The sequence below is a fragment of the Heterocephalus glaber genome, unplaced genomic scaffold, assembly GCF_053883595.1.
Source record: "Heterocephalus glaber isolate CG9 unplaced genomic scaffold, H.glaber_assembly_v1.0 deba00001608, whole genome shotgun sequence".
NCBI lineage: Eukaryota > Metazoa > Chordata > Mammalia > Rodentia > Bathyergidae > Heterocephalus > Heterocephalus glaber.
The window spans coordinates 38,633,422-38,647,178 of record NW_028258379.1 but is presented as its reverse complement, the minus strand read 5'-3'; the positions used below and the strand labels follow the sequence as shown (position 1 = coordinate 38,647,178).

The following is a 13,757-nucleotide window of genomic DNA, read 5'->3' as shown; positions in this document are numbered from 1 at the left end:
TGTGTGGCTCTCGACTGTATGGCCTCCCTCTTTCCCATGTGCCCAGAGAAACTCGAGGGGAGGTCCGGGGCTGGGCCCACAGCAGGCCTCAGTGACGCTCCAAGAGCCAGGGGATCCCTGGGAGGCTCCTCAGGGCCCTCCGCTCGGTGCAGGGGGAAGACGGTCCATTCATGTCCACCCCAGGGCACCTGTAAGTAACAGGAAGATGTGGAACTCAAGATTCGTGCTCTTGTCAGAATCACCGAACTGGAGGCACATACTGCAACGAGCTACGCGGACAGATTTGCAAGGCATATTGTTGGATGAAAAAAGTAAGAAACAGGGGCTGGAGAGCACAACAAAACATACTTACAGCGGAAGCCATGCTTGCACACAAAACAAGAGCTCCGCCTGTTTCAACGCACATCCAAGAGTGTAGATGAAGTCCTCCAGTGAGTGCTTTGGGGGCACCGGTAAGTGGGCATAGGGGTTTTGTAGCATTAAATGTGACGGGCAGTTGATCATTATGTGCCAGGAAGTAAGGAGTAAGATGAACTCAACTGTTTGAAACCAAGAGGCATCTAGAAAAGATATGGAAATGAGGAAAATAAAGAAAGGAGGCTGCTGGCTGCAGAGATCTTGGTGACAGCCCTAGAAGGGAGCCTGTCCTCCCAGGGCCTTGTGTGTCACTCTCAGGGACAGGGGTTTCCTCCCAGAGCCAAGGCCTGTGATCCCAGAGTGAGGACAGCTGTGACTGTGCCTCCCAAGAACAGACAGGGAGGCTGCGGAGCCTGGGCACAGGGCGTGGTGGCTCGAAGCCAGGGCTGGGCTTGGGCGTCCCAGGGACGTAGACTGCTGTCCCTGCTCGGATGCAACCCCTGGCACCCACTTCTCTGTGATTCAGAAGTTGTAGGACTTGGTAACAGGCTGGAGAGACCCTCAGTCTCTTGAAGTGGGCCATTACCAGAGGCACCGTGAGAGCTCATGTCCAAGAGAACCGTCGCTGTGACAGCCGCCCACCAGCTCTCAGGAGCTGGCTGTCAGATCCCCACAGTCTCCATACACAAAAAAGAGGCTTTGCGCAAGTCCGCAGCAATGGAATCCATCTCGCCGAGGCCCTGGAGGGCGGTGTTAAGGGCCGTGACTCAGGTCCTCCCACCTGGGCTGCAATTATTTAATTTTCCTGGAAAATCAGCATCATGATGATGAATGCTTGGCTGATTTCAGGGCAGATTAACGCATTGGAGATGAAGTGCTTTCCCACTTATCTTCCACTGTGTCTTGCTGAGAGCCTGTCCTGATTAAGAGGCCAGGTCCTGCTCTCTTCCCGACGGCTCGCTCACCACCTCTGGCCCTCCCTCGGGGCCCCAAAGGTGGGGGAGGATGTTCTTTGGAGTTTATGTTCTTTGTTCTTCCTTTTCAAGTGCTTTAGGTTCAACTTCCACGCCTTGTTAGGGGATGGACTGTGTCCCGCCCACGAATCCCCTGTTGAAGCTGTAATACCCAGGACTGTGGCTGCCTGGAGATGGGGTCTTTGGAGAGGTGAAGTCACTTTGGGTGGCCCTAATTGGGTATGGCTGGTGTCCTCCCAGCAGAGGATGTTAGCACACAGGCACTGGCTGGGGCCACAAGCAGACACCAAGCAGGCAGCAGCTGCAGGCAAGAGAGAGGCCTTGAAAGAAGCCAACCCTGTGGACGCCTTGAGCTTGGACTTCCACCCTCTAGGACTGTGGAAAATAACGTCCTCTTGTCTCGGCCTGGGTCTCAGGGCTTTGTTATGGCAGGCAGCTGTGGTAGTTAGTGCATCCTCCGGCAATCTCACACTCCCTGGTCTACCCACGCTGGCCTTTTGGCGTGGCTGAAATATCTGTCCTTCCCCTGGGAACCTGCCTGTTTTCCAATGGCAGGTCTCAACGTGGTGGCAGCCTCTTTCTGGAGCAGGTGTCCCGTCCTGTGGCACATGTCGCTGACCAGTTGCTGCCCTGTGTCCCTGCTTGGGTCCTGCTGTCCCTGCTCTATGCTGCTCTGTACTCCAGCATGTCCCCCAGGAAGGCTGAGCATGACAGGGACTTGCAAGGATGGGAGTTCCCAAAACAAGAGCAAGAGGGAGGGGCACAAGGGGCCTCAGAGTGGCCTTGTGCCCACCATCTTGGGAACCCATGCCCTTCCGTTGGGGAGCCCGGGGTGGCGCATGGTCCCTCACAGCCTCTGGGCAACTCTGGGTCCAGGTCTGGCTCGCACCCGGCCTCGGCGTCATGGGGACGGAGGGACGCTGCAGAGCCAAGCCCATAAAGCCAGCTGCCAGCCTGTTCATGCTCCATCACGAGGCCCAGACACTTGTGTGGGCAGGACCCCTGCGCTCGAGGAGGCTGGATGTCCGTGGGAAGGTGAGTCAGGACCAAGCGTCCCCCTGGCAGGGAATCAGAGCCAAGATGGCAAGCGCCACAGGACAGTTGTTTACTGGCAGCAGACAGGAATAGCTCAGCGAGCCATTGCACAACAGCCAGGCCTGCCAGCATGGCGGGAGGGAGGCGCCCGGACACGGGTCCCTGCTGCCCGAAATCCCAGAAGCCCTTTGGCTCTGTCTCCCACCGCCTGCTCCTCTCTGCCACCCCGGGACCTTCTCCAATGACAGTGGGTCCGAAGGCCTGGCCGACTCTAAGCTGAGGTTTGATTCCTGGGGAGCCGAACTTATCCATCGAGACCTGCATCTCCTAGGCTTCCTGGTCTGGTCTCTGCCTGGCCTCCCAGGGGCAGCCTTGTTGCCTTGTTTCTGTGTCTGTGCCTCTGGGCTCCCCTGGGACAACCCAGGGGTGAGAAAAGCGAGTGGGTCTGAATCCAGGTGTCTCTGTCACAGGCACTGGTTGGCCAAGCGTGCGGGTGGCTGTGCCCTTGTCACACGAGTGTCCTGGACATTGGGCAGCACTGCAAAAGCCTTGGGCACACAGCTAGGTGCAGTGGGAGGGTCTGAGATGATCTCGTTTAGTTATCCACTGCTGAACTCTGGACAGAGAGCACCCCGCCTGGTGGGGACAAGTCTGCCACTCATCTGCCACCTTTCACAGGCTGACAGTGGCCGGGGGGATGGAGGGGACAGCACCGAGGCTGTGGAGAGCGGTGGGCAGGGACTTCAGGGGCAGGCGCAAGGTGCAGAAGTTCACTGGTGCTCCACACCAGCTGCACGATGGTTACAGCAGGCAGGTCCCCTAGGCATGTCCCTGGCTTTGTCCAGAAGGGGAAACTGAGGCAGTGGGAGAGTCTATCCAATACACAGTGTGACAAAAGTAGGCAGGGCTCCGTGTCCACTGCCCCTCTGCCCAGGGCAGCTGTCTGTCATCCAGGCATGGAAGGACAAGAAAGGGGGACACATCTTTGCTCCGTACAAGGGGCGCCAGGATTCCTAATTCCCCTTTGCAAACCTGGGTGTGTCTCCTGGGTGACTTTCTCGTGCTGTCTCCCCACCAGGGGCAGCCAGACCTCCTGGCCTCGTGGGCTGTGCAAGTGATGGGAGTGGGGAGCCTGGGTCTGTGGTCATCAGCCCCAGGGGTTGTGAGGCAGCAAGAGGCCCCGTCCTGCCTACTTCCAGGCTCCCCAGATCCTGGCTGTTTCTTCAGAGTGACCCCTGGGATCTCCACACCGCCTGAGGGGAGGCAGGTGAGATGCTTTCTGAAGCCATGGGCTGCTGCGCGGTGACGCAGGCCCAGCTGTGCAGGGGGCTCAGAGGATGCTCAGCTCCACCTGCAGCACTTGGCCCAGGACACTGGAGGCTCTGCAGGCAGTGGGACAGGGACGGATGTGTGAGCCACTGCACACCACTTCCGCTTCACCATGGCAGGGCCTGGGCATGGCGGGAGGCTCCTGTCCACTCTGCGTGCCACCCACCTTTCTGCCTGGCTCCAGAGATGGAACCTCCAGCTCTGCAAAGCATGGGGGTCTCCCCTGCTCAGGCCCTGGGACTGTCTGCACACTGAGGAGTTTAGATCTTGCCAGCCCTCACCTGATGGCCAAGCCTTCCTCCTTGGCCAACCCTGAGCTGAGTCGGAGCCCTCTGGCTCACCCTTGGGGTGCGGTCAGAAGCCTGGGTGCCCCTCTGGCCACACCCATTGTGCCAACGTCTTCCTTCCCAAGGCCTGCCTTCGGGGGACAGGCAGAGAGTTGACCTAGGGTTAGCTGCTTCCTGGGGCCCTGGTCTCCCTGGGAACCACAATCTGGGAGAGGAGCCCCAGGCCAGACCCTCTCTGATGTTCTGATGAGGCCTTTGACAGCGCAGTCCCCCGGACCAGCGACTGGTGCTGGTGTCTGAGGCCTCCTCCATGCTCTGCCATTTTGTAGCCTCTGCTGGCCTTGGGCTACGGGGAGCTTCCCGCAGGCCCCATGGTGCTCAGCAGGCCATCTTGCCCACCTGGCCATGCCTCTGCTTCTTGAAAATCTGTGCACAGCTCAAAGGGGAGCCGGGAGCGCCCCTCCACGTGCCCCCAGCACCCATTACAGCACAGTATGACAGGGCTGGGCCTCACGGCCTGGTGCTGACACCCAGCCGGGTCCTTGGGGAGAAGCAGAGGCCGGCTGTCCCCTCACACATGGGCTTGCCTGGAAGTCTCCCAGCCACTGGTTGCTGTGCCTGGAGATGGGGTCTCCGAGCCTGGGGCACGGGCATGACCGGGGGCTCCCCAGACAGAGCGGAGGCCGGCACTTCTGACCCAGCCTCCCGCTCTGTTTTGTGGTTAGGCAAAGCATTGCTTTAAAGAGAATTTATTTTTCCGAATTTCAGAACAAAGAACACAATGTTTAGGAAGAAAGCACATTGCTTACATTTGAAAAAAATTAGCAGCATTATATAATGAAAGACACTTTCAAGTGTTGACTCACCCGGGCTGACATACATCTTTGACTGGCTTGTGAGATACTCATAAAATTACATCCTGTTAATTTAAGGCTTCTTATGCTAATTTTCAGTCAATTTTATTTGCCTAAGAAATTTATTGGTGGCCTCCAGGGTAACAGCTGGGTTTGGTCCAAAGATGAGGGATCTTTGCTAAAAACACCATGCAAGGAGGGGAAAGGAGTTTAGGGTCAGGGCTGAGGGTGGGAGGCTAGAGCTGGGGAGCGCCTGGTCCCTGTTGTGTCCCGAATCCGTCCTCCCGGCCGAGGCAGGGCTCTGCTAACCCAGACCCCCTTCTGCAGGAAAGGGCAGCCCTGGGGCTGAGGAAGGCGGGGCCAGGAGGACGGATGGTCCCCACAGCGAGTCCACCGAAGATGCTCATTGGCAGGAGGAGGCTGTTCCCGAGGAAGACTGTTTGGGTGATGTGTGAACTTACATAACAGCAAGAGGAGGCCATTTGTGTAAGTTGGCATCCATCTCTTTGGGCAGGGACATGAATTTCTATTTGGGGCCCCAGGCTGAGCCGGACTCGTGGACCTGCACCTGGGTCCCACTCTGTGGCTTAATGTCCTTGCTGTCGCTGGCATGAACTTCCTCTTAGGGAGCCCCATATTGCATTGTGCACAGCTAGTCCCACCCCGGGGGCAGCCAGGGGTCTGCAGCGCTGGGAATGCACTGGGGCCTTGTGTCCCAGGCAAGCATCGCACCCCTGAGCTGCACCCCCTTTTCCTCTCTACGGGGGTACCTGCTCCCCCTGGGACCTCCTGGTGAAGGCCAGGCGTGGCGTGGTTCTGCAGGTCCGGGGTCCGTGGGGAAGCTCTTGCCACAGCCTCCTTCTCCCAGACTGAGGCAGGGTGGGCTTGTGAGGCTGCTGGAGAGGCAGCCTCCACCCTGCTTCAGACCGGGCTGGTCAGGTGACATTTCGCACCAGGCTGAGTCAAATAAGGACAATGGTGCACAGCCACGGTGGCCAGCCCCACAGGACCACTGCCCTGAGCCGGGCAGCTGAGGACACGGCCCCCCTGTCTGGTGGCCGCAGCAGGCAGAAAGGGACCCACAGGTGCAGGGGGACAGCTGAGCCACCACCGGTGAGCACTGGGGGCAGGACACCCCCGAGGAGAGGGGGCAGCCACCCTGACCCCTGAGAGGCTGGGCAGGTACGGAGGGGAGGGTGCAGGGCCTGCAGGGCAGAGACAGGTGTCACTTCAGGTCGCAGTGGCTGTTGTTCCCTAGCTCCTTCCACCAGGGGCAACTAGAACCTCGGCGACAGTGTCAGCATCAGCCACCCTCGCCTGGTCCAGCCCACTCCTGTCTTTCTGGGCCACACTGTGCAGTCACACAGAGCTTCTGTGGCCCTCGGGCCCTGTCTCTCATTCTCTGTGTCCTTCAGTTCCCTTTCTGTTCACTCCTGGCCTGTCCCGCCGTGGGCCGGCCCCTGCTGGGCACAGCCCGCATCTCCCTCTCTGTGGGCCTGGGGGCGGGGAGACTCCTGTCTGCTTTGTCCCACTGGGTCTCCAGCTTTCGGCTCTTCTTGGTCTTCTGTATCTGTCCACCCACTCGTTCTTCCTCAAGCTCCTGCTCAGCGTCAGGTTCCTTTTACTTATTTATTTATTTATTATTTTTTGAGATAGGGTCTTGCCATGTAGTCCAGGATGGGCTTGAACTCTCGGCAATCCTCCTTCCTCGGCCTCCCAAGTGCTGGGATTACTTGGACCCAGACCTCAAAGTGCTGCCCTACTGATGGGGAAACTGAGGGCTGGGGCTGGGAGGAGACTTGTCCCTCATGGGGCCGAACCTTCCCACTGAGGCATGAGAAGGCTCTGGGCAGGGCAGGGCTAGCATGCTCTAAGCCACAAGTCCAGGGAGGCTAGGGACGGGTGGAGAGGTGGGAATGGCGGCCAGGAAACACAGCTGGGGTGCTGAGGTCTGGGTCCAGAGATGAGACTCACAGTGCCCGATCCAGGGGGACTCGGTGGTATGGACTGGGGCTTAGAGAACTCTCCTGGACCTACAGTCAGGCTTTCATGTCCTCCTTCTGCCATGGTGACGGGTCTCCGGGCAGGGGCGTGGGCGTGGGGGGGCACCAAGGAGGGGGTATGAGGACGCCCCACTAGAGGAAGGGGAGGGAAATGAGCTGGGCGGACGGGCGCTGAGGCCAGACTCACAGGAGGCCTCACAGTGACGAGACAGGGACATCACTCTGGGACATGTGCAGCAGGACAGGCTCATCTTGAGGTCGGCCACATGGACAGAAGCAGTGATTCGGGAAGGGCTTGCAGCTGTCGGGGCCGTCAGTGGGCAGTGGTGGCCATGTCCCCTGAGACTGAGCACAGGTAGGGGCAGGCTCCACGTGGGGCCACAGGCAAGGGGGGGTCTGGAGGTCAGATGCAGGAGTGGGAGGCCTGAAATCCCAGCACCCTGGGAGGCAGAGGCAGGAAGACCTCAGGTTCATGACCAGCCTGGACAACTTAGTGACTGACTGAGACCTTGTCTTAAAATGAAGCAAAAAAGAAAATAAAGCTGGGGTTGTAGCTCAATGTGAAGGCCCTGGGTTCAATCTCTCATACTGAAAAGAAAAATCCCTCAAAAGGGGTCAAAGGTTTAACAGTAACACTACAAAACATTTAGAAAAGAAAATGTAAGAGTCAATCTTTGGGACCTAAGAACTTGGTGAAGGGTTCTTAGATGTGGCTTTGAAAGCACAATTCCTAACAGAAAAAATAAGATGCGTTTCATCAAAAGTAAGAACCTTTGTACTGTGCAGAAGTTCAGAGGGTAGAAGGCGAGCATGGACTGGCAGAAAATCCATGCAGAGTGCGTGTCCCGCACAGGGCTCGAGTCTGGAGCACAGGAGGAGCTACGGACTCCACAGTGCCAAACAGTTCCCATTGGGCAGCGGGAAGCGGCCAGCAAACAGCGCCACAGAGGAGGAGGGCAGGTGACGAACAAGTTCATGGAGAAGGTGCAGCAGTGTTAGGATCAGGGAAATGCAGATGAACAGCAGGGAGGTGGCAGGACATCTCTGTCAGAGCAACTGAAATAGCAGTACGGGCAACAATGAGAAGGGGGCTGCACTGGAGGCCTTCTAGAGAACACTTGACCAATGCTCCACAAAACAGCAGAACAGAGGTGAGGTCATCGCAGCAAAGGCTGGTGGGCTGTGGAGAAGCTGATCTCTCTCTCTGACGGGTGTGGAAAGTGGCACGGCTACTCTGCAAAAGTTTGGCAGTTTCCTTAAAACAAGGAGTGTGCGTTTGACCCAGCAGTTCCTCTCCTGGGAATTCTTCGAAGGGGAACAAAAACTTATGTTCCACCCCAAACCTGAGCACATGTTCATGGTCACTTCCTGGGTGATGTCCCCAAACTAGAAACCCAGACGCCCTTCCGTGGGTGAGTGAGTAACCATGATGGGAACACTAGTCAGCCATAAAAAGGGACAGGCTGTGGATGCGCAGGACAACTGGGATGGATCTCAGAGGCATTGTGCAGAGTGAGAAAGCCAGTCTTGGACAGTTCCATGGAACATTCCTAAAGTTAAGGACAAAATTATGGAAAGAAAGTACTGGTTGCAAGGGTTAGGGATGAGGAAGGCGTAAAAGGGAGATGGCCTTCCTGTCCCACAGGAGGACACAGCAAGAGGCAGGGCTGGAACCAGCCAGGGTCTCTGACTCAGGCTGCCTGGCTGCAGCCGCCAGGAGTGAGCTGGTTAAAGCCGCTTCGCCTGTCCCGGAAGCTCCGCGGCTGTGGGCTGGGAGAGGAACGCGGTGTGGCGGTGTGCGTGTGCGACACTGCAAGGTCGCCTCCTGGGGCTGCTGTGCTACTTACCGCTCTGTCAGGACGGCGGTGAGGGACAGAGACTTCTCTGCCCTGTGAGCAGAGGAGAAGGTGGGGACAGGGGCCCTGAGGGAGGAGCTGCGGAGGTCTCTGGGGGAGGTTTGCTTGGCCTGGTTCTGCAGAGGGGAACTGAGGCAGGAGGAAAGCATGGCCGGGGGCAGTGTGTACGTGGGTAGTGGCTTCGCGGGCCAGGTGGGGACCTGCAGGATCCGCACAGCCTTGGGAAACCCTGGCCAGCAGGAGCCTCACCCCGGTCACCGGCAGAGCTGGTGGGGGGTCCTCGGGCTTCTCGGAGCCCAGCCCGGGCTCCCCAGCAGAAAGAAGTAACGAAACAATCCTGCTTTGCACGGTAGGAGTGTGCACAGCCCACTCTTCCAAGTTACATGAGGACACAATTTATCTTTAGCCCGAAGCCACCTGCTTGGTAATCTGTTTCAGTGTACCCGATTGATCCCACCAGCCTGCCATCGGCTGGAAAAGTGGCCGGTTATTTAAAGCAGTCAGCCGCCCGGACGGCCTGCCCAGGACGGGGCGTCCGGAGTGGGCCCCATGCAGGGCCACAGCCCCTGGCCCCGGGCTGCTGAGCATCTGGCACCAGTGCCTGAAGGCTGCGGCCAAGCCGGGGGGTGCTGAGCAGCACATGGGTTGCGGGTTGAGAATTTTGACCTCTACCGGTCCTCAAGCCATTCTTCATGTTCACACTGTGGCTGCCTTGCAGACAGATCTTTGAGTGGGTTAATGGAAAGTCTGCAAGCATTTATACCCAGCGCTTTAGGTTCGCTGTGAAGTGTAGGTTGTCTTGGTGTCTCTGAGGTTGGAGCGGAAGGAACAGAGCTGCTCCGTGCCCATGTACTGAGGCACTCTGCTCCTCTCATTGCCCCTGACAGGATGCTAGCACATCTGCACGCATCTCTCCTCTCCACCCTTCTCCGGGGCACGTGGAGCTCCCTGCTCATTCACACGGAGGTCAGGGCTGGCTGAAACACCCATGGCCATATGTTCTGCATTTAGACGGCAGTGAGTGCACTGCAGCCACCGAATGATGCCCTCCAAAAGGTTTAAAGTTTGCTGCTCAGCAGCCTGGAGGAGCCATCAAGCAGCGTGAATCGGCGGTGGGAGGAAGCCAGCTGGGCTGAGCCTGCTCGGGAAGCCACTCCAGTGGGGTGGCCAGGTGGAGGTGGCCACGTGTTGGAGGAGGTAACATGCAAGCCCGTGCATGCTGCCAGAACCCCCAAGACTCCCGGATTCCTGGCCAGTCAGAATAGAGCTAACCCAATGCCTCGCCAAGAGGTGCACATAATTTCATTGCCTTGTTCTTTTGAGTTATTTTGTTTTGTTTTGTTTTGTGGTAACGGAACATAACAAAAAAAATTGCCATTTAAACCACTGTAAAGTGCATAATTCGGTGGCTTAAATACATTCACATTGGTGTGCGACCATCCCACCATCCGGTCCCCAAACCTTTGCATCACTCCAGATGAAAGCCTGTCCTCATTGGCAGTCTTTCCCCGCTCCCCCCTCCCTGCCTGGCAACCACCAGTGCACACTGTCTCTGTCTGGGATTTGCCTAACTTTGTATGAATGGCTTCGTGCAATATGTAGCCCTTGGTGAATGGCTCCTGTCCATTGTCAAGGCTCATCCCTGCTGTAGCCTGTGTCGGAGCTCCGTTCCTTTTTTATGGCTGAATAATATTCCAGTATATGGATAGACACAGTTTTGTTTATCAATCCACTGCTTGAGCTGTCTATAGCATGTAGGTGTCTGGAGGGGCGGGATCATCTCAGAGGGGCTGAGAATATCAGCTACAGGAAGCAGGACATCAGGTGACCTTCAGGGCTGCACGCCAGGGACTAGCACAGCGGCTGTCAGGCTGGTGCTCAGGGATTATTTGCAGAATAGTGAATGAATGGATGGATGGAGGGACGTGGGAACAGTGAGAGCATTTGTGCTCTGAATTCCCCAAGGCCAGAGGGCTGCCAGCTGCCAGGCCACTGTCTGTTGCCACTATTGGAGAAAAAAACAAATGCTTTGCTCTGGAGCCTGAGCACTGGGCCAGGACTCAGGAAGCCGGCAGCAGAGCCCTGGCTCCAGGGACACATGGGTTTTATTCCATGGGAATTACAATTCCCTTCCTAGCACTGCTGTGAAATTAGCTGCCACCTGGAGGCTTAAAACAACACAGGTTTATTACCATATGGTTCTGAAGGCCGAAGTCGGACCTCCGCGTCCCTGCTGAATGCAGACAGGGGTGGCCTGGCTGCATCCCACCCCAGGCTCTGGAGGGGGCTCCGTCTCCGCTCTCCCAGCTTCTACAGCTGCCTGGGTGCCTCAGCTCCAGGCGCCTCATAGTCAAAGCCCTTGGGGTTGCAGCCTCTCTCCATCCGTCTCCCATCTGCGCGTCACTCTCTTTGCCTTTTTAATTCTTTCTGGTTTTAAACTGGGGCCTCACAATGTAGCCCAGGCTGGCCTCGAACCACAGGGAGCCTTTTTCTTCAGGCTCCCGAATACTGGGATTACACATAAATGCCACCTCTCCCGGCCCATACATCTCTCTCCAACAACAGCTGGCCAAGCTTCTCCATTTGGAAGAGCTCAGGGATCAGTTTCCCTCTCTGAGCAGGCAGGCCAGACCATCCCAAGCCTCTCCTAACTCTTGGGGTCAGGGAGATGCCTGGTTCAGGCCAGGTTCTGCTTCTTGTCCTTCGTAGGCTGGGGACACAGGGACAGAGCTCAGGAGACCCCACCCGCGACTGCCTGGCTCTGAAGCAGGTGGAGTCCTCCACTGTTCCCACAGGATTTGGGTGAAAAGCAAATACTTTAGGACATTTCTTAAAAGTCTAGTGAATTTTGCATGTTCAACATTGGTCCTTTTAGGCAGCTGGGACATGCAATTGATGCAACCACTCACTTAAAAGTTTTTGAGATGGTTTTTCTCATTAAAGAAAAAGAAAATGGTGGGACAGGTGTGGAGGGTTCACCAGCGTGACCACAAAGGCTCCGTCCTGGGCCTCCCGGAAGCGCTTTTCCAGCAGGAGCGGTATGCAGCGCCTGGACAGCTGAGACTGAGCTGCCTTCTCCCTGTGCTTGCGGCCTCTGTGCTTGTGCAGCCATGAGTGGCCTAGAAGATACAGATTGCTCCCGCTTTCCATCCAAGACAGGCTGAGACACTCTCTCGGGAGATCAGCAAACTCTCAGCCTTGGTACTGATCCTTGGTCCTTGGTACTGGTACTTGGTATTCCTGTTTACCAAGTCTTCCCTTCCACCCAGGCCTCTCCTGTGGGCCTCATAGATGACCTAGAAAGACTTTGGCTCTGAGCAGTAAGCAGGGGGAGGGCAAGACCTTGACTGGTAAATCTGTCCCTCAATAGCTGAAAAGGTGTCTTGCAAGGGGCGGAGCCCTGCATGGTGAGGCTGGGCTGTGTGCAGGGTTGCGGCCCTGGCCTCTGCCTAAGACTCGGTGGACTCAGTTGGTTGGCACCTGAGGGATAGCTGAGGGCAGCAGTCCTGGGGTCACTTCTGCTAAGCCCTGAGAACACAGGTAGGGGCTGAAAGGGTCAACTGGGGATCCCCGTGCAGAATGGGGATCATGTCACCAGGGGGCTGTGTGGCTGGCACAAGGGGTCGTGTTGGTGTGAGCCGTAGGCTCAGTGTCCTGCACCTGCTTCTCGAGGGGAGGGTTTGCTCCTTCCTGTACGGGGAGCTCAGTACAGAGCGAGTGCTTGGCAGACACGAGTCCCTGGATTCCATGCACAGAGGAAGAAAGGGAGAAAGAAAGCAAAAAAGGAGAGAGAAGGGAGAAAGGGGAGAGGGAAGGACTGAAAAAGAAAGAGAGGGAGAGAGAAAGGGAACTGAGTATCCTGCCAGCAGCTCGGGGTGAGAAGCAAGTGAGCTGCTCCCTGCCCTCCTGAACTCAGCCTGAGCAGAGGCCCGGCAGGCAGGTGTTCCTGAGTCGCCTGTGATGAGCAACCTGTGCCTGTCGATTTCTTCATTCATGCATCAAGGGCCTCTTGCAGGCAGCTTGTGTGCCAGAGCTGTGGTACTCACCAAGGACGAGGCCCTGCCAAGCAGCTAAATGTCAGAGAAAATGTCAAATGCCACCCGCGGAGTGGTTCGCAGACATAACCCTTTTGAATCACTGTGGAAACAGTTCATTTGCTGAGGAAAGATGCTGTGGTGAAAGTTGCTTATCTGAAACTTTCTAGTGGATACCTAGGATCAGGGTGGTCAGGGAGATGTGTATATCTTCTTGAATGCACCAACTGCTCGCTGCGTGCCTGTTAGGGCCCCGAAGCTGGGTTTCTGGAGGGACGCAGGCACAGGGGCACCGCTCTGGCTCCATGAAGCATATGCGGAGTTGGAAAAAGAAATATCAAGGCGTGGTTCTAACGCTACCACCCACCCACCCAGTCGCTGTAGCATGTGCCTGGAGCTTTTCTGGGTGCAGTTGGTTTGGGCTGGGCTTCTCTACTAACTTGATAATAGAGTGACTCCTGGTGACCTCTGCTTTCTCGATGACTTCAGTGCTACTGAGGTCTGGAGGAGCTTCGTTGCACAATTGGACACACTGAGACCGGATGGGGACCCTGGCTAGACCTGGGTTGGAGGCACTGTCTGGCACCACTTCCATGGGCAGTACAGCCCACAGGCACCTGGGAAACCGGCCAATTCCTGCCCTTTGGACATCGTCGGTTTTATGATTTACAGCTAGATGTCCCCCAAAAGCCTCATGCGCCCAGAGGTGGGGCTTTGGGAAGGTGGTTGCATTGTGGGGGTGCTACAGCTGATTGGCTGTCAGGAGGTGGGGTCTGGTCAGCAGAGGCAGTCACGGGGGATCTGCAAGGCTGTGTCTCCCTTCCCAGCTTCTCCCTGGTCTCTCTGCTTCCTGGCTGCCATGAGCTGAGCAGCTGTCCTTCTCCAGACCCTTCCACCGTGCTGCTTCTGCCTAGAGCCAGTCAACCATGCCACAGCTGAAACTTCTAAAACTCACCCTGCCTCTTTAAGGTGTAGCCATCGGGTATTTCTTTCTGGCACCAAGGAAAGTGACCAAGATGATCAGATTC

General features: G+C 56.9%; 1 long non-coding RNA gene across 5 annotated transcripts in view; it reads left to right on the top strand.

Moving 5' to 3' along the window:
• Window positions 1–13,757, top strand: part of LOC101697405 (uncharacterized) — a 28,894-nt gene that overhangs the window by 4,091 nt on the left and 11,046 nt on the right. For 2 of the 5 annotated variants that reach the window (XR_015444960.1, XR_015444963.1), the window contains exons 2-5: window positions 184–452; window positions 1,404–2,647; window positions 3,445–3,633; window positions 5,164–5,322. This is a non-coding gene — a long non-coding RNA (uncharacterized LOC101697405). The remainder of the gene's footprint in view (window positions 1–183; window positions 453–1,403; window positions 2,648–3,444; window positions 3,634–5,163; window positions 5,323–13,757) is intronic. The other 3 variants (XR_015444962.1, XR_015444964.1, XR_015444961.1) reach the window with 3 other exon arrangements.